The sequence below is a fragment of the Lolium perenne genome, chromosome 4 (assembly GCF_019359855.2).
Source record: "Lolium perenne isolate Kyuss_39 chromosome 4, Kyuss_2.0, whole genome shotgun sequence".
Classification (NCBI taxonomy): domain Eukaryota; kingdom Viridiplantae; phylum Streptophyta; class Magnoliopsida; order Poales; family Poaceae; genus Lolium; species Lolium perenne.
Window position 1 is genome coordinate 325,645,503 of NC_067247.2, and position 27,147 is coordinate 325,672,649.

General features: G+C 40.0%; 1 pseudogene; it reads right to left on the minus strand.

The window, feature by feature from the left end:
* Nucleotides 1-393: 393 nt before the first annotated feature.
* Nucleotides 394-27,147, minus strand: part of LOC139830232 (uncharacterized) — a 43,989-nt pseudogene continuing 17,235 nt past the window's right edge.

Here is a 27,147-nt window from a genome sequence, read left to right on the forward strand (position 1 = left end):
AGGGTTTCTCAGGGGACAACCCTCTTATACTTTAAGCCCCAGGAGTAGGAAAACCCAGAGCGCACAGGTACGAGGGGTTTATGTATTACTCTTGGGATGTTACAAACGCCCCCCCTTGAAGGAATCGCACCTTGAGGGGTTTATGTATTCTCAGGAAGAAGAGAAAAAAAGACGGGTACTCGGAACGGAGTTGATCTTCCCGCTCCCAAGTTGCTTCTTTATCAGAATGTATTGCGACCACTGCACCTTGAGGAACTTGACAGAGTTGTTGCGAGTTCGACGTTCAGCTTCATCAAGAATCCGAACGGGATGCTCTTTGTAGGAGAGGTCTTCTTGGAGGTCGATGGACTCGTGATCAACTGCACGGCCCGGATCTTTGAAGCACTTCTTGAGCTATGACACGTGGAAGACATCGTGCACTTTGGAGAGCTTCTCAGGAAGTTCAAGGAGGTAAGCGACTTCACCACGCTTTGCTAGAACTTTGAAGGGACCAATGTATCTTGGCGCCAGCTTGCCTTTGATACCAAAGCGATGAGTGCCCCTCATAGGAGTAACATGAAGGTAGGCTTGATCACCAGGATGATATAACATATCACGGTGCTTGCTATCATAATAGCTTTTCTGCCAAGATTGTGCTATCTTCAGATTGTCACGAATGATTCACACTTTTTTCTTCAGCCTCGTTGATGACATCGGGGCCAAAGATTTGTCTTTCACCGGTTTCAGACCAATTTAGAGGTGTTCTGCATTTGCGACCATAGAGAGCTTCGAAGGGTGCCATACCCAAACTGGCTTGATAGCTGTTGTTGTAAAAGAACTCAGCGAATGGAAGGCATTCTTCCCATTTCATGCTGAAGGAGATAACACAGGCACGGAGCATGTCCTCTAGAATCTGATTGACTCTTTCGACTTGTCCACTCATTTGCGGATGGTAAGCTGTGCTGAAGAGCAGATTAGTTCCCATAGCTTTCTGAAAGCTAGCCCAAAACCTGGAAGTGAAGATACTTCCGCGATCAGAGCTTATTTCCAAGGGAACACCATGAAGAGAAACAATCTTTGCAGTGTAGAGCTCACCCAACTGACTAGCATATATTGTTTCTTTGACAGGAAGGAAGTGAGCAACCTTGGAAAGACGGTCGATCACCACGAAGATAGCATCATTGCCTTTTCGAGATTTTGGAAAACCAGTTACAAAGTCCATCTCAATCTTATCCCATTTCCACTCAGGAATTTTCAGGGGTTGGAAGACACCGGCAGGTCTCTGATGTTCTGCTTTGACACGGCGACAGACATCACATTCTGAGACATAGCGAGCAACATCCCTTTTCATCCTAGTCCACCAATAGGTAGACTTGATATCGAGATACATCTTTGTGCTTCCAGGATGGATAGAAAGAGTAGTGTCGTGAGCTTCTTTGAGAATGAGGTTTCTCAGGTCTGGATCATTCGGAACAACAAAACGACCTTGGAAGAAGAGAGTTCCTTGATCATCGAGAGAGAAAGACTTATACTTGGGCTTGTGCATATTCTCTTTGATATTCTTGCTGCAAATATCTCGCAACTGTCCTTTTCGGATCTTATCTTCAAGAGTTTGCGTGATCACCAAGTTTGCAAGGTAGCCTTGGGGAACAAGTTCAAGATTCAATTTCCTGAATTCTTCATAAAGAGCAGGTTGACTTTCTTGAATCATGAGAGTGTTGCAATAGGACTTGCGACTAATGGCGTCAGCCATGACATTAGCTTTGCCTGGAGTGTAGTTGATAGACAGATCAAAGTCCTTGATGGTTTCCATCCATCTCGTTTGACGGAGGTTCAAGTTGGGTTGTGTGAAGATGTATTTGAGACTCTTGTGGTCGGTGAAGATCTCACATTTGTTGCCCAACAAGTATTGGCGCCATGTTATTAAAGCATGTAACACGGCTGAAAGCTCAAGATCATGTGTGGGATAGTTGAGTTCATGCTTTTTCAACTGACGAGAAGCATACGCCACAACTTGACGTTCTTGCATGAGGACATCACCTAGTCCATGAAGAGAGGCATCACAAAATATCTGGAAAGGCTTAGAAGTATCTGGAAGAACAATGACAGGTGTGGAAGTGAGCTTCTGCTTGAGGAGGTAAAAGCTTTCTTGGCATTGAGGAGACCAAAGGAACTTCTTGTCTTTCTTGAGGAGATCGGTAAGAAGCTTGGCGATCTTGGCGAAATTCTCAACAAAGCGGCGGCAGTAACTTGCCAAACCGAGGAAACTTCTCACTTGCTTGACATTCTTCGGAGGAAGCCATTCAACGATTGCCTTGACGGTTTCAGGATTGATAGCAATGCCTTTTCCCGAAATGACATGGCTAAGATAGACGACTTGAGGAAGCCAAAATTCACATTTAGAGAACTTGGCATAAAGGCGATGTTCACGGAGCTTCATGAGGATGAGGCGAAGATGCTCTTCATGCTCCTCGTTGGACTTGGAGTAGACAAGGATATCATCGAGATAGACTACCACAAACTTGTCGAGGTACTCCATGAAAATGTAGTTCATCAACCGAGAGAAAGTGGCAGGAGCACTAGTGAGGCCAAAGGACATGACGGTGTATTCATAGAGGCCATAACGAGTTTTGAAGGCTATCTTGGGTACATCCTCCTTGCGGATTTTGATTTGGTGATAACCGCTTCTCAATCCATCTTAGAGAACACAGTTGCACCCGCAAGCTGGTCAAAGAGCTCATTGATGCGAGGAAGAGGATATGTATTCTTGATCGTTTTCTCATTGAGAGGGCGGTAGTCAACCACCAATCGATCAGTTTTATCCTTTTTTCTTGACGAAGATGGTAATACATCCCCATGGAGAAGTGCTTGGCTGAATGAAACCAAGTTTTTGCAACTCATCAAGCTGCTTCTTGAGTTCAGCCAACTCATTGGGGCCCATTTTGTATGGCCGCTTAGAGATAGGACTTGTTCCAGGCTCTAGTTCAATGACGAACTCAACAGCCCTGTCAGGTGGCATACCTGGAAGTTCTTCAGGAAAGACGCCAGGAAAGTCGCAAACCACCGGTATAGACTCAAGCTCCGTAAGAGAACTAGGATTCAAAGCAAAGAGTTGAACGGAAGGTGTCTGAAAAGGTGTATAGGTCAAGGTTCCTGTTGGAGTAGGAAGAGAAACTGAATGCTTGGCGCAATCAATGACAACTTTGTTGGCCTTCAACCAATCCATGCCAATGATGACATCGAAGCCGGAATTAAGAAGAAGAAATAGGAAAACCTCGAACAACAAGTTCAAACTTTGATAGATGAAAGAATGAGACGCTCCGGTATCAAACAGAACTGTAGCTGAAAAAAGGTTGATAGGAAAGATGAGGAACCATTTTTCTTGTATAGCTGAAACAGAACTTTTGCTGAACTTGAGATCTGCGTGGAACAGAAAGAGGGGTGGGAGGGCGGGAAACAAAACCTTCGAACAAGGCGCGTAGGTGGGTTGCACCGGAACAACAAGATCAACAGATTTATCGAATTTAACAAAACCCAATATTAGTGCTAACGCGAACTTCAGAGGAAACATGAATATGACAAGATATCTTCAAGGTAGAAGAATTCAAGTACACGAGAGGTAGCCATAACATGTAAAAGATTAGAACGATAGCAGCAACAGTACTTCACAAAGATACCTTGCGAGGTTTATGAAGTGCAGCTATACAGAAGTTTTTGCAATAGCAAGTGTCAACATGACCCAAGTTATGCTTATTGGAAAAAGAACAAGATGAACAAGAACTTGGTGGAAGAAAACTACACCGTAAAAGAATGAAGCTTGATCGAAAAAAAGGTGTTGGAACAAGGAAGTTGTCAGGACAACAACGGAACAACGGAGAGAGAATGTTAGTATGAAAATACCAACATGGCAAAGGAACAGATTATATGTGGAGATTGATAGCAGACGATATTGAAGCAACCATAGTACAGAAAATTTTAAAAAATACTTTTCCCTATGGCAATACGATTTCCCCGAACACGTCCAAGCCTATGTGAAACAAGATAAGAATAGAGTAAAACCGTTGCTCTTCCTCACCAGAGGGTGGGTGGGTGGCTAAGAAATAAAAGCAGAGTTCCTACTCCCGCGCACAATTTTTTTCCTATGTAGCTACTAAAATATGAGTTTCTAGACACAACTTCGTCCGTTGCAAGGGCTCCTAAAGGCAGTCCTGCTCTGATACCAAGTCTGTAAGCCCCAGGAGTAGGAAAACCCAGAGCGCGTAGGTACGAGGGGTTTATGTATTACTCTTGGGATGTTACATATACCCCCTATCGGCGCGGACGGCCGTTGATGGAGCTTGATACGTCCAAAACGTATCTACTTTCCCGAACACTTTTGCTGACAGCAACCTCTAAGGTTGTGGATGTGCTGTTGCCACTAGGGATAAAACATCAATTCTATATCTAAGGATGTATTTGTTGATTACATTACGCACCATAATTAATGCAATTGTCTGTTGTTTGCAACTTAATACTGAAGGGGGTTCGGATGATAACCTGAAGGTGGACTTTTTAGGCATAGATGCATGCTGGATAGCGGTCTATGTACTTTGTCGTAATGCCCAATTAAATCTCACACTACTCATCATAACATGTATGTGCATTGTTATGCTCTCTTTATTTGTCAATTGCCCAACTGTAATTTGTTTACCCAATATGCTATTTCTTATGGGAGAGACACCTCTAGTGAACTGTGGACCCCGGTCCATTCTTTTACATCGAATACAATCTACTGCAATACTCGTTTTACTGTTTTCTACAAACAATCATCTTCCACACTATACATATAATCCTTTGTTACAGCAAGCCGGTGAGATTGACAACCTCACTGTTAAGTTGGGGCAAAGTACTTGGATTGTGTTGTGCAGGTTCCACGTTGGCGCCGGAATCCCTGGTGTTGCGCCGCACTACACTCCGTCACCAACAACCTTCAACATGCTTCTTGGCTCCTACTGGTTCGATAAACCTTGGTTTCTTACTGAGGGAAAACTTGCTGTTGTACACATCATACCTTCCTCTTGGGGTTCCCAACGGACGAGTGCTTTACCGTCACAAGGAAGCTACTACGCCCACGTCAACTGTACGCTAGCAGCTCTTTTTCTGGCGCCGTTGCCGGGGAGCATAGCTTTATTTGTAAGTTCACTTGGATTGATATTGTTCGCTGCAAATTCTCCATCATGGGTAAATCTCGCGATCCTAAAGTCGCCATATTACCATCCACTACAAGAAAAGGTACAACTCTGAGTACCTCTGCTGCTCTTGATTCACCATCTGTGATGAGTCAACTTGTTTCACCGCCGCAAGCTTCACTTGCTGGTACTTCTGCTGAATCTGAAAACTCTTATAATATTGATAACGTTTCTGCTGTGCTTGATGATAGTGGTTCATTGGGATCTTTTCTAGATGCTACAATTGCTAAGTCTAGACAAATTGAAAATACTGAAACTCCTAATGCTACTACACCTGTTAGTTCACCTGAGTCTGTTGATTACTCTAGTGATGATCGTGATGAGGATTATGTGGAGCTTAATGATGATTTTATTGATAAATGCAATTCTATTACTGATGCAAGTAAAATTAAAAAGTTTCTTGCGCAACATACTGTTAGATATAAGCTATCTCCTGATCCTAAATTTGCCACATCTCCCATAAACATTAAGGATAAAGATTATGATTTTTCTCTTGATCTATCTCATATAGCTATTGTGGAGAAAACACCCTTTTGTGGTACTGAAGAAGAAAGTGCTGTAGAACACATGATTGAGCTGTCTACTCTGAGTAGCTTGTTTTCTGATGATATCAAGATGCGTACTTATTTTGTTGCTAAAAATTTTCCTTTCTCATTAAAGGATGATGCTAAAACTTGGTATAATAATTTGCCTCCTGGTTCTATTAAAAGTCCAACTGATTTGCGTGATGTTTTCTTTCGAAAATACTTTCCTGCTAGTGCTCAACATATTGCTTTGCAGAGAATTTATAGATTTGACCAGGAAGATGGAGAGAAATTGCCTGAAGCTTGGGCAAGATTTTGCTCTCTTATCAGAGCTAGACCTGACCATGATCTGGAAACGAATGATCTACTTGATATATTTTATAGTGGACTCACTATTGAGTCTAGAGCATATTTGGATAGTTGTGCTGGTTGTGTTTTCAGGAAAAGGACTCCAGTGAAGTTTGAAGAATTATTGGCTAAAATAGGCCGGAATCATGATGATTGGTCTACACCTGAACCAACCCCGACGCCAATATTGAAGAAGAGGGGTTTGATTAAATTAAATGATGAAGATATGAGGGAAGCCAAGAAGTCTCTTAAGGAGAAAGGTATTAAATCTGAAGATGTGAAAAACTTACCTCCCATAGAAGATTTATGTGAGACAATTCCCCCTTCATCCATGATTGAGGTAAACTCCCTTCAACGCTTTACTAGGGAAGATACTCCGTATTCAAAACCTCCTGCTCAATGCTTAGATGAGTTTGATAATTATATTGTTAAGCAAGAAAATTTTAATATTAGAGTAGAGAATCATTTAATGGAAAATTCTCAAGCTATTAGTGAATTGCATGATATTGTGGAGAGAACCTCCAATGATGTTAAGATGATTGTTAAACATTTTCATATGATTCAAACTCAAATTGATCAACTCACTAAAGTGCAAAATGACTTATTAAAAAATAATTCTAAAGAAAAACATGCTTATGAAGTAACAACTAGAGGCGGTGTTTCTACCCAGGATCCTCTATATCCTGAAGGGCACACCAAAAGAGTTGAACAAGATTCTCAACGAACTAAAGAAATTAGTGCACCTTCGAAGAAAAAGAAAAAGAAACATAAAAATGTTGTAGAATCCTCTGAACCTGTTAATGATCCTAATAGTATTTCTATTTCTGATCCTGAAACTGAAAGTGGTAATGAACATGATAAAGATAATGATAAGAATGATGCTTCTGATAAAGAAGAAGTTGAAGATGAACCTGAAAAGCATGCTAAAAATAAAAAGTATACTAAAGAAGATTTTACTTCTAAGAAACATGGTAATGAAAGAGAACCGTGGGTTCAAAAGCAAATGCCTTTTCCTGCTAAGAAACTAAAATCAAAAGAAGAAGAACACTATAATAAATTTTGCAATTGGATGAAACCTTTATTCTTGCAAATCCCTTTGACTGATGCTATTAAATTGCCTCCTTATTCAAAGTATATGAAAGATATTGTTACTAACAAAAGGAAAATCCCTAATGAGGAGATTTCCACTATGCTTGCTAATTACTCTTTCAATGGCAAAGTTCCAAAGAAGTTGGGTGACCCAGGTATACTGACCATTCCTTGTTCTATTAAGAATAATTATGTTAGAACTGCTCTATGTGATTTGGGAGCCGGTGTTAGTGTTATGCCTTTTTCTCTTTACAGGAGACTTTATTTAGATAAGTTGATACCTACTGATATATCTTTGCAAATGGCTGATAAATCTACTGCTGTTCCTGTTGGTATATGTGAGGATGTTCCTGTTCAAGTTACTACTAACTGCTTGATATTAACTGATTTTGTTGTGTTGGAAATGCCTGAAGATGATAATATGTCTATTATTCTTGGGAGACCTTTTCTCAACACCGCAGGGGCTGTTATTGATTGCAATAAAGGAAAGGTTACTTTCAATGTCGATGACAAGGAGCATACCGTTTATTTTCCCAAGAGGATTGAGAAAGCATGTGGAGTTAATACTATTTCTAATGTGAGAACTATTAAAGTTGGAACTATTGATTGTCCTATATATGAGCCTAAAGAAGAATATCAAACTCTTATGATTGGATCCATATCAATTCAATACAAGGTAACATGATTGATTTGAGGTTTATTTTCTTCATATGTTATGTAAAATTTATTTGGTGACAAGCCTTGATCAACCTTGTTAACAAATTCATTTTATATGCATAGAGGAGTTAAACAACATCTCTTTCTTCCTCCATTTGCTCTACTTGCTGTAGCACTTTTGTTTTGCAAAGTTTTTAGTTGTATAGAGATTTCAAAAATCTTTTCCTGCCCAGTAATAATAAAATTAATACCCAGAAATGTGCATTTTTCAAAGTTTTCAAAAATTCACAAAAATTATACCGTTGGTCCTATTTTTTGAAGAGGCACCTGGGAACACCTGGGGATGACCAGTGGGACACCCCAGGGTGGCTCCCACCTGGCTGGCACGGCCAGCAAGGGGGGCGCGCCACCCTGGTGTGTGGGCCCCCCTTTGCCCCACTTTTCCATCTCTTCCTCCCACTCTCTTCTCTCTCCCGAAAAAATCAATACCAGCTTTCTCTCACTCGTGTTTCTGCTCAAGAACTCCAGATTTCTCGATCTCTTTGCTCAGCCCAGATTTCTTGCTGAAATTTGGCACATTTGCTCCTTGGTACGTGACTCCTCCGATGATCCAAGTAGAATTCTGTTTGGTTGAGTATATCTTGAATATTTTGCTGCTGTAGGTAACATGTTTAGTGAGCTTGCATGCTTGTTCTATGATGTAAAAACTAGTTTTGATGCATGATTAGTACTCTAGCAAGTTCCTATAGTAGTTTCCTTCAATTATATGTCACCAAATCAAATTTTATGGTGATTGTTGAAAAATTTCAGAAAAGGGAGATGGATAATTATAACTTTGGAGAAGTGTTTGAGAGAGAGACTACAAGCACTGGAAGGCCCTCTAGGACCGCCACTCGATTCAGGCAATCTTATAATGAGGATACCATCGCGCCAAGCTTCGATCCCGAAGAGGACGATGGAGTCCCTAACGCTTCATCTTTCCCATGTTATGACTTTTTGAGTAATGCAGGGTTGGTGGATGATTTCTTGACCCTCGTTGGTAAGGCGGGTTTAACCACTTATATGGAAGATGAAAGGGAGCAATACTATATGCTCACTAAAATCTTTGTGGAGAGCTTCAAGTTCAACAACAAGCACTACCACCCGACGGTTGCATTCAAGATCTATGGTAAAGCCATTACTATGAAGTTGAAAGATTTTTGTGCTGCATTGGGTATTGCCCCTGTAGGTACCGCAAAGAGGATCGAGGACAATCCGAGGGTTTTGCTTGAGCTCTACCGAGAGATCACCAACGATGATTGCCGCACCATTCAGCGTGGCAAGATAAGAAACATCCAACTCCCCGCCATTAAGTATTTTGCTTATTACCTTGCTACTAGCATTCTTGGCAGGGAGAACACTAGCAATATTTCTAGCTATCATCTTGCTTTCTTAATTGCTGCACTCACTGGAGAGACACCTTATCATCTTGGTGCTCTTATTGCTCGCCGCTTATCTAGCAAGGGGCCTATTTTTGGAGGAATTATTGCATCATGCATTTTAGCACATCTAGAATTTCCTCTTGATCCTACTGATGTGCCATTAACTCCTATAAGACTTGATATTGCTGCTATGAAGAGCCATCAATTTTTTACATCTGATTCTAATTCAGATAATATGGTCTATAGAATGTTGTTTGCTGACGGGGATGAGAGGGAAATCCCTTTGCCACAACCAGATTTGTTCAGTATTGACAGGAAACCATGGTCGCGCTCTAAGGAGGAGGTGGATGAGAAAATGAAGATACAAGGCTTCCACCAGCAGCATGACTCCGAGGATGCCAAGCCCTCCTATGACTACACCGTCACGTATTTGGGTGCTTCTTCCAGCACATACCTGGAATATGATCCATCTTCGTCGTACTACGGAGGTGCTACTTCATGGGCACCATGGGATTGATCTCCACTTAGGCCAAAAGCCTAAGCTTGGGGGGAGGTATACCGGCATCACTCATTCTTTGCATATTATGATTGCTGGATACTTGTATATACTTGTTTTGCTTTTTTGAGTGGTTTTCTAATGAGAGGGAGATGATATTTGGGGAAGTGCTGATTGAAAAACAGATTCTGGACTGTCACCATAAAAATCCTCAAAAACAGCCAGAACGTTATTTTGCGAACCCAATTTTTGAGCATGTTCCCCAGGTTGTTATCTAACTTTCATTAGTTGAACACTTTTCGATTTGAGCAGCGGAAGAATTTCTTAAAAATCGATTACTGTACTGCTGTCAAGTTTGACGAATTTCTGCTGCTTTGTGTTTATGTGACTCTTTTAGTTTTCATTTTCTTGTTTTTGCTTTGTTTCTTTCCTAAAACACAAAAAGATCAAAAATATTTCTGTTGTTTCTCTTCACCATTTGTTTATTTTGGTTTCTTGCTTTTATTTTGCTTTATTTGCTATCGTTGGTTTGCTATAAGAAAATCCAAAAAGATTTTGCTTTGTTTGCTTGTTTCCTTTTGTTCTTGTTCCCAATTCAAAAACACCAAAAATATTTGCTGTTCTTCTTTGGTTTTGTAAAGTTCATCATGAGTTAAATGGTATTCGGTGGCTGGAGCGTGGCTTTCATTTCATATTATCCAAGCTACACAAGTGAAAGACAATAATGACGATCTACGACAATTCGACTGTGGTGAGAGGCTGGTATGAACTCTATTTGTTTTCATTTTTGTACATATACTCATCCATGTGAGCATGCTTAGTTGGTTCATGTGAGGTATATGTCATTTAAGAAAACTAGTAGTTCATGATCTCTCATGATTAGCTCCAATTTATTAATATGAGTAGCATGTCATGGATGTTTGCTTGCATTGTTTTATTCATAAATAGGTATGACATTGTGGTATCCTCCTCTGAATAATTCATTTGAATCAACTTGGCACATGCTCACGCATGCATATGACTGAACAAAAGTTAATTAAGCCTCGATGATTTCCTTGCTTCAGAGTTCTTGTATCACTTTTATACCTCCGTTAATTTATTTTGCCGCAAGCATGATTATGATAGTGACTGCTCTCTTGATTTGTCGCTCCCCAGTCTATTGCTAGCCTTCACTTGTACTGAGCGGGAACGCTGCTCGTGCTTCCAAACCCCTGAAAACCAAGTTGTTCCAAAGTGTCCACCATAAATACCTATGCATGGCATTTCAAACCATTCCAAGTAAATTCTCATGCGCTACCTTTAAACCTTCAAAATGCTTCTCAATTTGTGTTAATGTTTTATAGCTCATGAGGAAGTATGTGGTGTTTATCTTTCAACCTTGTAATTTACTCTTGATGGACTTTCATAATGGACTAGTGGCACACCCGCTTATCCAATAATTTTGCAAAAAGAGCTGGCAACGGGGTTCCCAGCCCCGATTAATCAAACTTCATTAATAATTCTCTTCACATGTTTTGCTCTGATTCATCAGTAAGCAACTTAATTTTGCAAATAGACACTCCTCCATGGTATGAGATTGATGGAAGGCATCCGAGGATTCGGTTAGCCATGGCTTGTGTAAGCAAAGGTTGGAGGGAGTGTCACCCATAATAAAACTAAAATACGTGTGTAAACAAAAGAGAAGAGGGGTGATCTACCTTGCTGGTAGAAATAACGTCCTTCATGGGAGCCGCTCTTGAAAGTCTGGTTGGCGAGGTAGTTGGTGTACCCATTACCATTCGTTGACAACAACAAACACCTCTCAAAATAATTTTACTCCTGTTTTAAAAATGAAAAGCTCTAGCGCATGTTAATCCCTGCTTCCCTCTGCGAAGGGTCAATCTTTTACTTTTATGTTGTGTCTCCATCCTTTCTTTGAGCACTTTCTTGAGAGCACAACTGGCATTCTTAGTATAATATGCTTGTCTCGAAATATGATTGATTGTGGTATAACTTTGATGCTTTTATCTTTGACAATCTCTATTTCTAGTCTTTCTATGAACCTCAGAGGTGCCTGAGCATTTATGTTTTGCTATTCAAACACAGGCAAGCGAGATACCACTCTATCATATCCTTTTATGAACATTGCAATCTTGCTTATAGACATGATTCATGATGCTTACTATTAGTTGTTGGCGCTTTTCCATGATTGACATAGATATTAGATGCTTTTATTTGCATGTATCTTATTATGAACTGCTTAAGTGTTAGCCATATCATGAGAATATATACATCATATGAACAAATGTGTTCGTGAATGTTCTTTTATCGCGTCAGTTGTTAACTGAATTGCTTGAGGACAAGCAATAAGCTAAGCTTGGGGGGAGTTGATACGTCCAAAACGTATCTACTTTCCCGAACACTTTTGCTATTGTTTTGCCACTAATTTGTGTATTTTGGATACAACTAACACGGACTAACGCTGTTTTCAGCAGAACTGTTCTGGTGTCTTGTTTTTGTGCAGAAATCCAACTTTCAGGAAAATCCTCGGAATTTATGCGAAAGGTCCTATTTTTCCAGAAGACTGACGGAGCCAGAAGGACAAGCCAGGTGGAGGCCCGAGGGCCCCACACCCTAGGGCGGCGCGGCCCAGGAGGGGGGCGCGCGGCCCTAGCGTGTGGCCCCCTCGGCCGGCCTCCGACGCCCTCCTTTGGACTTCTTAACGCCTTCGACCTAAACACGCACGGGGAGAAGTCGAAGTCGCCAGAAACCCTCCAGAACGCCGCCACATCGCGAAACTCCGTCTCGGGACCCGAAGTCTACGTTACGGCACTCCGCCGGGACGGGGAATTGGAGGAGATCATCGCCGCCATCACCACAGACGCCTCTCCATCGACCAGCAATGTTTCCCCCATCCATGTGTGAGTAATTCCCCCGCTGTAGGCTGAAGGGGATGGTATGGATTGGATGAGATTGGTCATGTAATAGCATAAGATTGTTAGGGCATAGTGTCTAGTGTCCGTAATTGGTACTTTGATGATATTGTTGCAACTTGTTATGCTTAATGCTTGTCACTAGGGCCCGAGTGCCATGATCTCAGATCTGAACATGTTATTATTTCATCATGATATGCATTGTTTTATGATCTTACCTGCAAGTTATATACACATGTCACTGTCCGGAACCAAAGGCCCCGAAGTGACAGAAATCGGGACAACCGGAGGGGATGGCGGTGATGTGAGGATCACATGTGTTCACGGAGTGTTAATGCTTTGCTCCGGTGCTCTATTAAAAGGAGTACCTTAATTTCCAGTAGATTCCCTACAGGCCCGGCTGCCACCGGCTGGTAGGACAAAAGATGTTGTGCAAGTTTCTCATTGCGAGCACATACGACTAAATATGGAACACATGCCTATGAATTGCTTTGTACTTGGACACCGTTTTATTATTATCTACAAATGTCCTGATTTGATTGTTACATGAGTTTCTCTCATCCATGCAACGCCCGTCATCCATCCCTGTGCCTACAGTATTTTAATCCTGCTGTTTACTAAAATCACTAATGCTGTCTCTGTTACTCTGCTGATGTTATTTCACTATCGCCATCGCTATAAAGCGTTACTATCGATAAACTCTTGCGAGCAAGTCTGCTTTCTGTGTGCAGCTGAATTGACAACTCCGTTGTTAAGGCTTTCAAGTATTCTTTGTCTCCCCTTGTGTCGAATAAATAAATTGGGTTTTACTTCCCTCGAAGACTGTTGCGATCCCCTATACTTGTGGGTCATCAGAGCTCGGACCATCCGGATCGTTTTAGTTCGTGGCGAGCCGGGCCGGTGCACAGAGCTGACGCGGGCCGCGTTAACAGGCCGTAGGCGGGCGGGCCGCGTTAACAGGCCGTAGGCGGGCTGGGGGCCAAGAGCCAGCAGGCCACAAAGCCACACGCCTGAGTGGCGCGCAAAGATTTATGCTCGCGTGGGCTGGGGGCCGCGGGAGTTAGTTTGGGCCCTGCACAGTTTTTTCTGTGCTTTAATATTTCCAGAGGCATTTTTAGGTCAGTTTTGGGCCTATTTTTTGCATAGTTTTTTCCTAACAAATTGAACCAACGAGATTTTTATTTTAGGAAATTAAAAGTAACAGTAATGCCTCTGAAAAGTTCAAAATTAATAGTTTAAAGTCAAAGTTTCCACTGCAAATAGTAAAAGATGCATTTTTGTCAAGGTTTTTTTTCTGAGCAAATTGAACCAACGAGATATTTGTTTAGGAAATGAAAAGTAACAAAGATGCTGCTGAAAGTTTTAAAGTTTAATGAATTCAAAGTTTCCGCTGCAAATAGTTAATTTTGCATTTTAATTTTGAAAAAATGCAAAAGTGATAATCGAAATTTTAAAGAAATGATTAAAGTGATTATTGTGACAATTATGGTTATGGTATTTTTGGACCAACGTTATTAATGACATGATCATGTTTTGTTGCAATAAGGTGTGCATTTATCACTATTTTCTTCTCAACGGTGATATAATTTTAATTGCACAAATAGTTGTACGTTCTAATTTTGACCAACGTTGGATTATTGCATGCAATTGTTGTTATGATCTCATTTCATTGTGATTTAAAGGAGGGTACTACTTGATGAGCTGCATCAAGGATGTTTCAACCCTCATAGGTGACAACTACACTGAATGGAGAAAGAAGGTCGATTTGTGTAATATCCCAGGTTTAGAGGCTACAAAATGATATAACACCAGAGTGTGCATTGCATTCATGCATAGAAAATTTGGGGATTTTTCGCGCTTTCAAATAAAACTTGTCACAATAACTGAAGTTTCACTTGACTTGCTGGAATTGAAGTAGATCATCAAGTCAAGCGCTATAAACTTCACTGTGATCTTTGCTAAAACCTTGTCTTGGATAGAGATGATTTGATCTATGGGCTAGATCAAATGGAATTAGTTTTACAATAAGAACACCTTAAATAAGGGTCAACTACAAGATCTTATAAAGGATGTCAACATGACATTCCTTACAACAATAACACATGAATAATTATTCAACTATAAATCCAAGAACACAATTAATTAAGAAACTATTTTTTACTTATCTTTTTCATGTCTTTTACTAAATAAATATTCTTACTATGATTTACATGGTATATCTTCAACTCCAATATTTGACCTTCTGTCAAGGACATTCACATTAGTTCTTTATCAACCGTTGACTATTCTAATCTTTTTTACCCAAATCTATTTCCACTAAACCTCTAAGAAAGGAGAGGACCATCCATATGTGTTTACATTATCTCTTGAGTGGAACGTTTGGTTATCATTTAAGCCCTATCTAAGTGAGGTAAGTCATCGATACTAACTAATGCTATGAGAAATACAAGCTAAGAACTTAAACCTATTTGATCAAACCAACACTTGATGTGTAGAGAGAATCTATTACACTAGTAATTCATAAGGAGCCAATACCTTGATCATTACAAATTGGTTAATGATCATAAACCCTAGGGATCTAGATGAGGGTGATGAGAGGAATAATAAAGAGAGATTAGTGAGGAATTACTTGATCAGGTCTAATGTATAACTATGTTTTGTAGATTTACATGATAAGATAAACCTATGTGATAAGTTGATACCATCCTCACATTAAATGATAGGTAAATCACAATAAGTCAACCCTTGATCCTTCCTCATGCCTTGAGTGGAGGAGTAATGGCATTGCACTTAAACTTTGCTTATCCAAATACTTGAGACAACCCTAGTATTGTCTTGTTACGAGAATCATAACAAAGTGAGGAAGAGTAACCCTAGACAATTAAAGATAACCATAGCTTATGCTTATACCCCAATCATAGTTTGTGTATCACTTGGGTGATCACAAATAAAACCCTAGACCACATTTGAAATCAAATCCATGGATCACTTGGGATCATAAGTTGAACCTACCACACCTCATGTCCACTTATACTTCATTTAGTGAAGCTTATGCAAAACCCTAAACCATTTCACATGGGATCCACTTCACATAAAATAATATTTCCTAACTTGTGAATCATGGATCACAAGCATAAACCCAAGCTATATATACCTTAAGACTAAATGTCATTTAGGTGAGTAGAGTTAAACCAATATCCCATTATACTTTGACTTCCAAGTACTTTGATTAGTTGACCAAATGAAATAATATGTTACAGTTTGGACCATCATCTTAGCAAATACATTAACTATGATGAGCATAGGATGTACCCTAAGTATTTCAAAATAAATCCCTCTAAAACAAGATTAGTGATTATAAAATGGACCTAACCTTTTATAAAGTTCTAAGAAATAATTAGACATAGGAGATCATGTTTCCAAGATCATCATCTTAATATTAAAAATAAGGTAATAAACTTTACTTTGTAGATTATTATTTGAAAGGAAATACCAAATGAAAAATCTTGTTATGCAGAAGGTAATTTTAAAAGTTACAAGAAAGATACATTGAATCTCAGAATAAAGAGAACAAAATCATGTTCCTTAGCATTTCTATTTAAAAATTGATGCATGATTTAAAGTATAACCATATTAATTTATTTAGTAATGCCTTAGAACAAGGTTAATACCTAAACTAACTCAAATAAATTTTACCATAATATATTTAAAATCACCTTAAACTAAATTGGATTGAAATGAAAATTTAAAAAAAAGAAAAGAAAATAGAAAATAGAGAGGGGGGAAGTTTACCTGGCAGGCCACCATAGCCCAGCAGCAGCCCACGTCGCCAGCCCAGCCCACGAACGAAACTAGCCCAACCCGCTGTAACGATTCGATATAAGCATAGTAGAAAAATGTCTTCGTTCTCCTTCCCGAGCTGGACACGCCGGCGAGCAACCTCTGCCACGTCCCGGCCGTCGTCGTTGATATTTGCGGACGTTAGAGACCACCCGAGACACATACAATCCTTGCTAGGTTCGAGTCTATCCGAAATGCGAATTGATTAGTGCCCAAATCGTGCACCAAATGCACCGACGCATCCTCGCCGTCTCCGTCGCTCCGTAGCATCGCCGTGGCGTCCGTGTTATTCGCCGCTCTTCCATTCCCTCTCTAACCTCTCCAAATCCTCGCCATCATCTTAGAGCTGCCGCTGGGGTCGAAGACGAAGGCCTCGATTGGAGCCACCCTGGAGTTCGTGGAGTAGCTCATTTGACGCACCCGACGCCGTGGACCCTCCTGGCGGAAGGAATCGAGAAGGGGAGCCCGGTGCGATGCCAATTTTGGTTTTCCCTTTCTTCGGACATCGCCAGGAATGGTGAATTTGAGCTCGCCTCCGTCCTCAATCCGCACCGGTGACCATCCGAGAAGCTTCAGAGTGAGCTAGCGCATCTCTCAAGCCCTTATTCGCTTTAATTCGCGGATCGTAGCTCGCAGTAGCCAGTTCGCCGGAGTGCGCCACCGCAACACATAGTTGCCGGTGATGCTCTGGTGAGTGTTTCGAGAATCCGTCACCACCATCGGCTTATGTGTGTCGAGGGGGTTCGGAAGAGACCAGATGCGTGTCCTAGGGTACGGTAAATCGGCGGGGCCACCCTCCACTGGCGACGGCGTCAAGCCGCCGGCAAGAGGGTGACATGGCCATGAGCCCACTAGGTGTTGACTTGGTCTTTGCCTGCGTGGTAGATGACCTAGTCAATGGTCCCACCAGCCAGCCTCTACGGGTAAAAGTGAACCGGTACGTGTAGTATTTCTATTATATTCAAAATTCCAGAAAAATAACTGAAACTTTGACAAAATTTATAAAATTAATTTCAAATCAGAAAAATACAAATAAGATATCAAAACATTCACAAAAATAAACTATATTCAATAAAAATATAATATGAAAATGATTGTCAAAATAAAAATTCAATTATTTTAACATTTATTAATTATCCTTTTCATTTATCCTAGATACAAATAAAATTCAATAATTAGTTAAGTTTCAAAATTAAATAATATCTATTCATTAACTAAGTAAAATATTAAGATTAATTTTCGTTATCATATTTTCATTAACTTAAGTAGTAGTGGTATTTCATAAACCATAAATTGCAAATTACCATTTACTATTCCCTTTAAATAATAACAAAGTAAGAAAAATATTAAATGCTAATATTAATTTTGGTGTTTCAAAATTTGTTTATTTACTTAAACCTTTTTAGTTAACAATTTATTATTTTAAAATTTAATAACAACTATAAAATCCTAATTTCTAAATTAAACCCTAAATAGTATTCACCTTAATTATTAAATATTTTAAAATTAATAAAATGTTAAACCCATTATTAATTTTATTTCAAAGTAATTAATCACTTTAACTCCATTACCAATTATTATTTTAGGAATTGTATCATAATTTAGAAACCTAGTTCCAATAAGAATAAAAAAAAAACCTTAACCCTATTTTATGTTAAACCCTAAGTTAGCACACTTTTAAACCCCTAGGAAGTTATGAAATGTGATCATATGATTTGCAACCTTACTCATAGATTCATCCTAATAGAATTGATGCATACTCATGATCTACTATCAAGACCAATTCACATGAAGTCATCATTTCATGTCTTCAATTTTTAATAAACCTAATATGTAACCAATTAGTACCACCTAGGGTAAACCCTAGCTTGTTACTCTCATAGTAACCCCATTGATCACCATTCCTTAATACCACACCATGGGAGTCAACCTTGATCATCATAGTTTAATAGGACCATGGTGATCAACCATAATAGAAACCTTGTGTAGCACTTCACCTTACATGCTCCTATTCAACTAAATCTTACTTGAGGATAAGAAACCACCTAGTTTAGGAAACCGCTATTGATTACTTAGTGAAGAAAATGAGAAGTAGTAGTAAACCCTAATGTTTAACTCATAGCACCACCTTGACAACCATCCTTTGACATGATACCTATGATCAACCATAGTAATAAACCTGCCAATACTTCCTACATATAGACCCATTCTACCTAAGAACCAACTAGTCCCTATTAGCAAACTAAATGAATCCAATAGTAAACCCTAGAAGCACATATCTCCTATTTGTAGTAGCTCTTGTTCTTTATTAAATATGTTCTTCAAAAGTTATTCTTTTGAAGTAAATATCAAGAAAACCATAGAAGCCAATAGTTCTTACTCTTTATTTATTATTTTGAGGTACATAATAAGTATCATCAACCATGCACTGAATAACCTAAACCTGACAACTACTCTTTATTTATTAGGTAACCACTATTCTTTTGTATATGTTTGTTATGATGCATTATATCACTTGTTTATGCTATTCATATCACCAAACCCTAATAAGAACCTTGATGGAGAACCATTCTAAAAGTGAAACACACCCTAAAGAAATCTTTACAATTCACCAATCGTAAATCATCGGGGTTAGGTTACACTTGGGGCGATTGCATCTCATACTATGAATTATAGCATCTTTGCCAGTTGTTTAAACATTGTCCTTACCAGACAATGATGGTATTTCAGAATTTGGAGTTATCACGAACTTTTGTCTGCATAATCTTGCAGTCAAGAAAGGCAAGTTCATCGCTTTCTCATGTCATTTGATTATTTTTATCAAACTATATGCAAAGTAATATACTTATCACTCCTGCATTGAAAAGCAAAATATTATTTTACAATTATGAATATGACTACGTGGTGGGCAATGGAACCATGGTATGTGTTGATGGTGGAGGTTCCATTGCAAGGGTTCTACTCATCTAGGACTAATCACCAATGTCGTCTAGTGATTCTAGCGCCGTATATATCGCGTTAACCATGAGATCTATAATGGCTTTAGGGAAGTCAGCTGTATCTTTTTCATCTCGCATATCAACGGATCAGTGATAAGGGTTGCCTGTATGAGTCTAACTATTTGGTAAAGGTGAGGACGATGGTCCGTAATAGTCTACCAATAGATCTAGGAGAGGGAAGACTTATTAAAGATCTATGATGGATTGTAAGGCTTGTCCGGGTTAGTATATCTATAGTGTACATGACAGTGCATGTGAATTGTTTGGAACAGTCTAACTTAATGGTAAAGGTGAGAACAAATGCCTGGGTCAGTCTACCTATAGATAAAGGACATGACAGACTTACAAAAGGGTGGGTATGCGGGATCGCGGAGAAGGCATTGATTGGCTTGGTTCTTATACCTGGCCTCACACCAAGGAAGTGTGGACGAGCATGCTACTCGGTTGGCAATGATGACCCACAAGTATAGGGGGTGTATCGTAGTATCTTCGATAAGTAAGAATGTCGATCCCAACGAGGAGCAGAAGGTGTTGACAAGCAGTTTCGATGAAGGATTCACTGTAAATGCTCACAGACAAGTATTCAGCGGGTTTTGATGTAACAGATGAATAAAGTACGAGTAAGTAAAGTGCGAGAGTAACAATTGCAGCGAGTGGCCCAATCCTTTTTAGCACAAAGGACAAGCCGGTTTGTTTACTTATAATGACCAAACGTTCCTGAGGACACACGGGATTTTAGTCTAGTGCTTTCGCTACATACGGCTAATTAATCTTCATTGTTTTCATAAGTGTTGTGTGGGTGAACCTACGCTAATGTACCGCCCTTCCTAGGACTAATACATACTTGTGATTATACCCCTTGCAAGCATCCGCAACTACAAGAAAGTAATTAAGATAAATCTAACCACAACCTTAAACTCTGAGATCCTGCTATCCCTCCTGCATCGATATACCAACGGGGCTCAGTGTTTGTCACTCGGCAACCCCGCAATTGGCAAACGAGTACAAGATGCATTCCCCTAGGCCCATAAAGGTGAAGTGTCGTGTAGTCGACGTTCACACGACACCACTAGAAGAATAACACCACAACTTAAATATCATAACATTGAATATTACTCAACCATACTTCATTACTAACATTTAGACTTCACCCATGTCCTCAAGAACTAAACGAACTACTCACGAGACATCATATGGAACATGATCAGAGGTGATATGATGATGAATAACAATCTGAACATAAACCTTGGTTCAACGGTTTCACTCAATAGCATCAATAACAAGTAGAAATCAACACCGGGAGAGTTTCCCCTATCAAACAATCAAGATCAAACCCAAATTGCTACAGCGGTGACGATGTGCAGCAGTGGAGACGGCGGTGATGATGATGAAGATGATGATGATGGTGATGGAGATGATGTCCAGCTCGATGACGGTGACGATGGCGTCGATTTCCCCCTCCGGGAGGGAATTTCCCTGGCGGAACTCAGCCTGCCGGAGAGCTCTTTTCTCTCTGGTGTTCTCCGCCTCGCAGAGGCGGCTGTGACGCTCCGTGACTCTTTTTCTGGGGCTTAGGTTTTCGGGACGAAGGCGTACGCGAAGAAAAGGAGGCGAGAGGGGCTGTGGGCCCCCTCCTCACTGGGCGGCGCGGCCAGGGCCAGGGCCGCGCCGGCCCATGGGGTGGGCCCACCTCGGGTCCCCTCAGCTTCCCCTTCTGGCTTCCTTCGTCATCTGGAAAAATAGGATTTTTGGTATAATTTCCTTCGACTGTTGATCTTCCGAAATATTGCATTCTGTCGGTGCTTTTTCCAGCAGAATCCTGGCTCCGGTGCTCGATCCTCCAATAATCATGAAACATGCAAAATAGATGAAATAACATAAGTATTATGTCCAAACATGAAATATATCAATGAATAACAGCAAATTATGATATAAAATAGTGATGCAAATTGGACGTATCAACTCCCCCAGGCTTAGACTTCGCTTGTCCCCAAACGAAACTGAACTCGGTAAACAGGACCACATGTTTATGGAGTGAAGAGTCGATAAATAAAATACAGACAAGAAGCATCATATTCATTCGCACAAGACATTCTAGTGAACAACTTCCTCATATAACTCAACTTGAAACAAGTATAAGGTAATCACAAATAAAGGTGCATAAGAAGTCATAGTTGGTGATGGCAAACTTTGTTCTTGGTCAGAGAATAGTTAACAGATTATACTTATCTATGGAGAGCTTATGGTAAACTTGCATACTCAATCATAGTAAACATTGATAACTTTCAAAGCTATATTCATTCAGACAAAACTTGTACTAAACAAGGAAGAGTAAAAGACATGATGAAGTAAATCACAATATAATGGTTTGATCACAACAACTCAAATGCTTGCTTGAGATGGAGGGAAATAGGTTTACTGACTCAACATAAAGTAAAAGATAGGCCCTTCGCAGAGGGAAGCATGGATTACTATTTTTGTGCTAGAGCTTTTCATTTTGCAAACAAGAAACAATTTTGTCAACGGTAGTAATAAAGCATATGTATTATGTATAAGACATCTTATAAGTTGCAAACCTCATGCATAGTGTACTAATAGTGCTCGCACCTTGTCCTAATTAGCTTGGATTAACACAGATTATCATTGCATAGCATATGTTTCAACCAAGTGTCACAAAGGGGTACCTCTATGCCGCCTGTACAAAGGTCTAAGGAGAAAGCTCGCATTGGATTTCTCGCTTTTGATTATTCTCAACTTAGACATCCATACCGGGACAACATAGACAACAGATAATGGACTCCTCTTTAATGCATAAGCATTCAACAACAAATACTGAAACTTCCACCATGAATCATGGCTTTAGTTAGCGGCCCAATGTTCTTCTCTAACAGTATGCATACTCAAACCATTTGATTGTGAAAACCGCCCTTACCCCAGACAAGACGAACATGCATAGCAACTCACATGATATTCAACAAAGGTAAAAGAGTTGATGGCTGATACGTCTCCGACGTATCGATAATTTCTTATGTTCCATGCCACATTATTGATGTTATCTACATGTTTTATGCACACTTTATGTCATATTCGTGCATTTTCTGGAACTAACCTATTAACAAGATGCCGAAGTGCCAGTTCCTGTTTTCTGCTGTTTTTGGTTTCAGAAATCCTAGTAAAGAAATATTCTCGTAATTGGACGAAATCAACGCCCAGGTTCCTATTTTGCCCGGAAGCATCCAGAACACCCGAGAGCCGCCAGAGGGAAGCCCTGGGGGCCCCACACCACACCCTGGCGCGGCCAGAGGGGGGGCCGCGCCGCCCTATAGTGTGGGCCCCCCAGGCCCCCTCCGAGGCTGCCCTTCCGCCTACTTAAAGCCTCCGTCGCGAAAACCCTATCGCGTTCGACGAAACCCACAGAAACCTTCCAGAGCCGCCGCCATCGCGAGGCCAAGATCTGGGGGACAGGAGTCTCTGTTCCGGCACGCCGCCGGAACGGGGAAGTGCCCCCGGAAGGCTTCTCCATCGACACCGCTGCCATCTCCACCGCCATCTTCATCACCGCTGCTGCTCCCATGAGGAGGGAGTAGTTCTCCATCGAGGCTCGGGGCTGTACCGGTAGCTATGTGGTTAATCTCTCTCCTATGTACTTCAATACAATGATCTCATGAGCTGCTTTACATGATTGAGATCCATATGATGAGCTTTGTATCGCTACTAGTTGTGTGCTACTCATGTGATGTTATTAAAGTAGTCTATTCCTCCTGCATGGTGTAAAGGTGACTAGTGTGTGCACCATGTGGTTCTTGTCGTAGGCTATGATCATGATCTCTTGTAGATTGTGTAGTTAATTATCATTATGATAGTATTGATGTGATCTATTCCTCCTTCATAGTGTAATGTGGACAGTGTGTGCACTATGTTAGTTCTTGGTTTATTTTGCAATGATCTATTATGCTCTAAGGTTATTTAAATATGAACATTATTGTGGAGCTTGTTAACTCTGGCATTGAGGGTTCGTGTAATCCTACGCAATGTGTTCATCATCCAACAAAAGAGTGTATGTAGCACATATGAGAAAGAGTTATTTATTATGCGATCAATGTTGAGAGTGTCCACTAGTGAAAGTATGATCCCTAGGCCTTGTTCCTAAATACTGCTATCGCTGCTTGTTTACTGTTTTACTCCGTTGCTACTGCTCATACTTATTCATACCACCTGTATTTCACTATCTCTTCGCCGAACTAGTGCACCTATTAGGTGTGTTGGGGACACAAGAGACTTCTTGCTTTGTGGTTGCAGGGTTGCATGAGAGGGATATCTTTGACCTCTTCCTCCCTGAGTTCGATAAACCTTGGGTGATCCACTTAAGGGAAAACTTGCTGCTGTTCTATAAACCTCTGCTCTTGGAGGCCCAACACTGTCTACAGGAAAAGGAGGGGGCGTAGACATCAAGCTATTTTCTGGCGCCGTTGCCGGGGACCAGAAAACTACACAACAGGGATTTCCTCCCTCGTCAACCACGCGCCAGTCCTGGACAGCATCAAGTATTTTCTGGCGCCGTTGCCAGGGAGGAAAGGTAAAAGGTACTCATACTCCGGATCTCGGCTACTAAGCTATTTTCCGGCGCCGTTGTAAGTACTCGAAGCTATTTCCTTTAGATCCTGCAATTGCATCTTTTTGTTTCTTGTTTACACTAGTTTGGCATAATGGACAACAATGAGCTTCTTATTCTATTTCCTGATTTAAGACATGGATGGTTTGATGCGAAAATTAAAAAACCCATGGAACATATTAGTATGAACACTTTGAACACTATTGTTGATAATGATATAGAAAGTTCTAAGCTTGGGGAAGCTGGTTTTCATGATCTTTTTAGTCCCCCAAGCATTGAGGAGAAAATTTTCTTTGATGATACTTTGCCTCCCATATATGATGATTATAATGATAGTGGTCTTTTGTTGCCACCTACTATGGAGAGTAAATTTTGTTGTGATTATACTATGCCTCCAACACTTGATGAGAATAATAATGATAGCTACTTTGTTGAATTTGCTCCCACTACATCTAATAAAATTGATTATGCTTATGTGGAGAGTAATAATTTTATGCATGAGACTCATGATAAGAATGCTTTATGTGATAGTTATATTGTTGAGTTTGCTCATGATGCTACTGAAAGTTATTATGAGAGAGGAAAATATGGTTGTAGAAATTTTCATGTTACTAAAATACCTCTCTATGTGCTGAAATTTTTGAAGCTATACTTGTTTTATCTTCCTATGCTTGTTACTTTTCTCTTCATGAACTTGTTTATTTACAAGATTCCTATGCATAGGAAGCATGTTAGACTTAAATGTGTTTTGAATTTGCCTCTGGATGCTCTCTTTCGCTTCAACTACTATTTCTTATGAGTGCATCATTAAAACTGTTGAGCCCATCTTAATGGCTATAAAGAAAGAACTTCTTGGGAGATAACCCATGTGTTATTTTGCTACAGTACTTTGTTTTATATTTGTGTCTTGGAAGTTGTTTACTACTGTAGCAACCTCTCCTTATCTTAGTTTTGTGTTTTGTTGTGCCAAGTAAAGTCTTTGATAGTAAAGTTCATACTAGATTTGGATTACTGCGCAGTTTCAGATTTCTTTGCTGTCACGAATCTGGGCAAAATTCTCTGTAGGTAACTCAGAAAATTATGCCAATTTACGTGCGTGATCCTCAGATATGTACGCAACTTTCATTCAATTTGAGCATTTTCATTTGAGCAAGTCTGGTGCCCTTTTAAAATTCGTCTTTACGGACTGTTCTGTTTTGACAGATTCTACCTTTTATTTCGCATTGTTTCTTTTGCTATGTGGGATGGATTTCTTTGTTCCATTGACTTCCAGTAGCTTTGGGCAATGTCCAGAAGTGTTAAGAATGATGGTGTCACCTCTGAACATGTGAGTTTTTGATTATGCACTAACCCTCTAATGAGTTTGTTTCGAGTTTGGTGTGGAGGAAGTTTTCAAGGGTCAAGAGAGAAGGATGATATATTATGATCAAGGAGAGTGAAAGCTCTAAGCTTGGGGATGCCCCGGTGGTTCACCCCTGCATATATTAAGAAGACTCAAGCGTCTAAGCTTGGGGATGCCCAAGGCATCCCCTTCTTCATCGACAACATTATCAGGTTCCTCCCCTGAAACTATATTTTTATTCCATCACATCTTATGTGCTTTGCTTGGAGCGTCGGTTTGTTTTAGTTTTTGTTTTGTTTGAATAAATTGGATTACATCATGCTTGTGTGGGAGAGAGACACGCTCCGCTGTAGCATATGGACAAGTATGTCCTTAGGCTTTACTCATAGTATTCATGGCGAAGTTTCTTCTTCGTTAAATTGTTATATGGTTGGAATTGGAAAATGATACATGTAGTAATTGCTATAAATGTCTTGGGTAATGTGATACTTGGCAATTGTTGTGCTCATGTTTAAGCTCTTGCATCATATACTTTGCACCCATTAATGAATAAATACATAGAGCATGCTTAAATTTGGTTTGCATATTTGGTCTCTCTAAGGTCTAGATAATTTCTAGTATTGAGTTTGAACAACAAGGAAGACGGTGTAGAGTCTTATAATGTTTTCAATATGTCTTTTATGTGAGTTTTGCTGCACCGGTTCATCCTTGTGTTTGTTTCAAATAACTTTGCTAGCCTAAACCTTGTATCGAGAGGGAATACTTCTCATGCATCCAAAATACTTGAGCCAACCACTATGCCATTTGTGTCCACCACACCTACCTACTACATGGTATTTCTCCGCCATTCCAAAGTAAATTGCTTGAGTGCTACCTTTAAAATTCCATTCTTCACCTTTACAATATATAGCTCATGGGACAAATAGCCTAAAAACTTTTGTGGTATTGAATATGTACTTATGCACTTTATCTCTTATTAAGTTGCTTGTTGTGCGATAACCATGTTTCTGGGGACGCCATCAACTATTCTTTGTTGAATATCATGTGAGTTGCTATGCATGTTCGTCTTGTCTGAAGTAAGAGAGATCTACCACCTTATGGTTAAGCATGCATATTGTTAGAGAAGAACATTGGGCCGCTAACTAAAGCCATGATCCATGGTGGAAGTTTCAGTTTTGGACAAATATCCTCAATCTCATATGAGAAAATTATTAATTGTTGTTACATGCTTATGCATAAAAGAGGAGTCCATTATCTGTTGTCTATGTTGTCCCGGTATGGATGTCTAAGTTGAGAATAATCAATAGCGAGAAATCCAATGCGAGCTTTCTCCTTAGACCTTTATACAGGCGGCATAGAGGTACCCCTTTGTGACACTTGGTTAAAACATGTGCATTGTGATGATCCGGTAGTCCAAGCTAATTAGGACAAGGTGCGGGCACTATTAGTATACTATGCATGAGGCTTGCAACTTGTAAGATATAATTTACATGATACATATGTTTTATTACTACCGTTGACAAAATTGTTTCATGTTTTCAAAATCAAAGCTCTAGCACAAATATAGCAATCGATGCTTTTCCTCTATGAGGACAATTCTTTTACTTTCATTGTTGAGTCAGTTCACCTATTTCTCTCCACCTCAAGAAGCAAACACTTGTGTGAACTGTGCATTGATTCCTACATACTTGCATATTGCA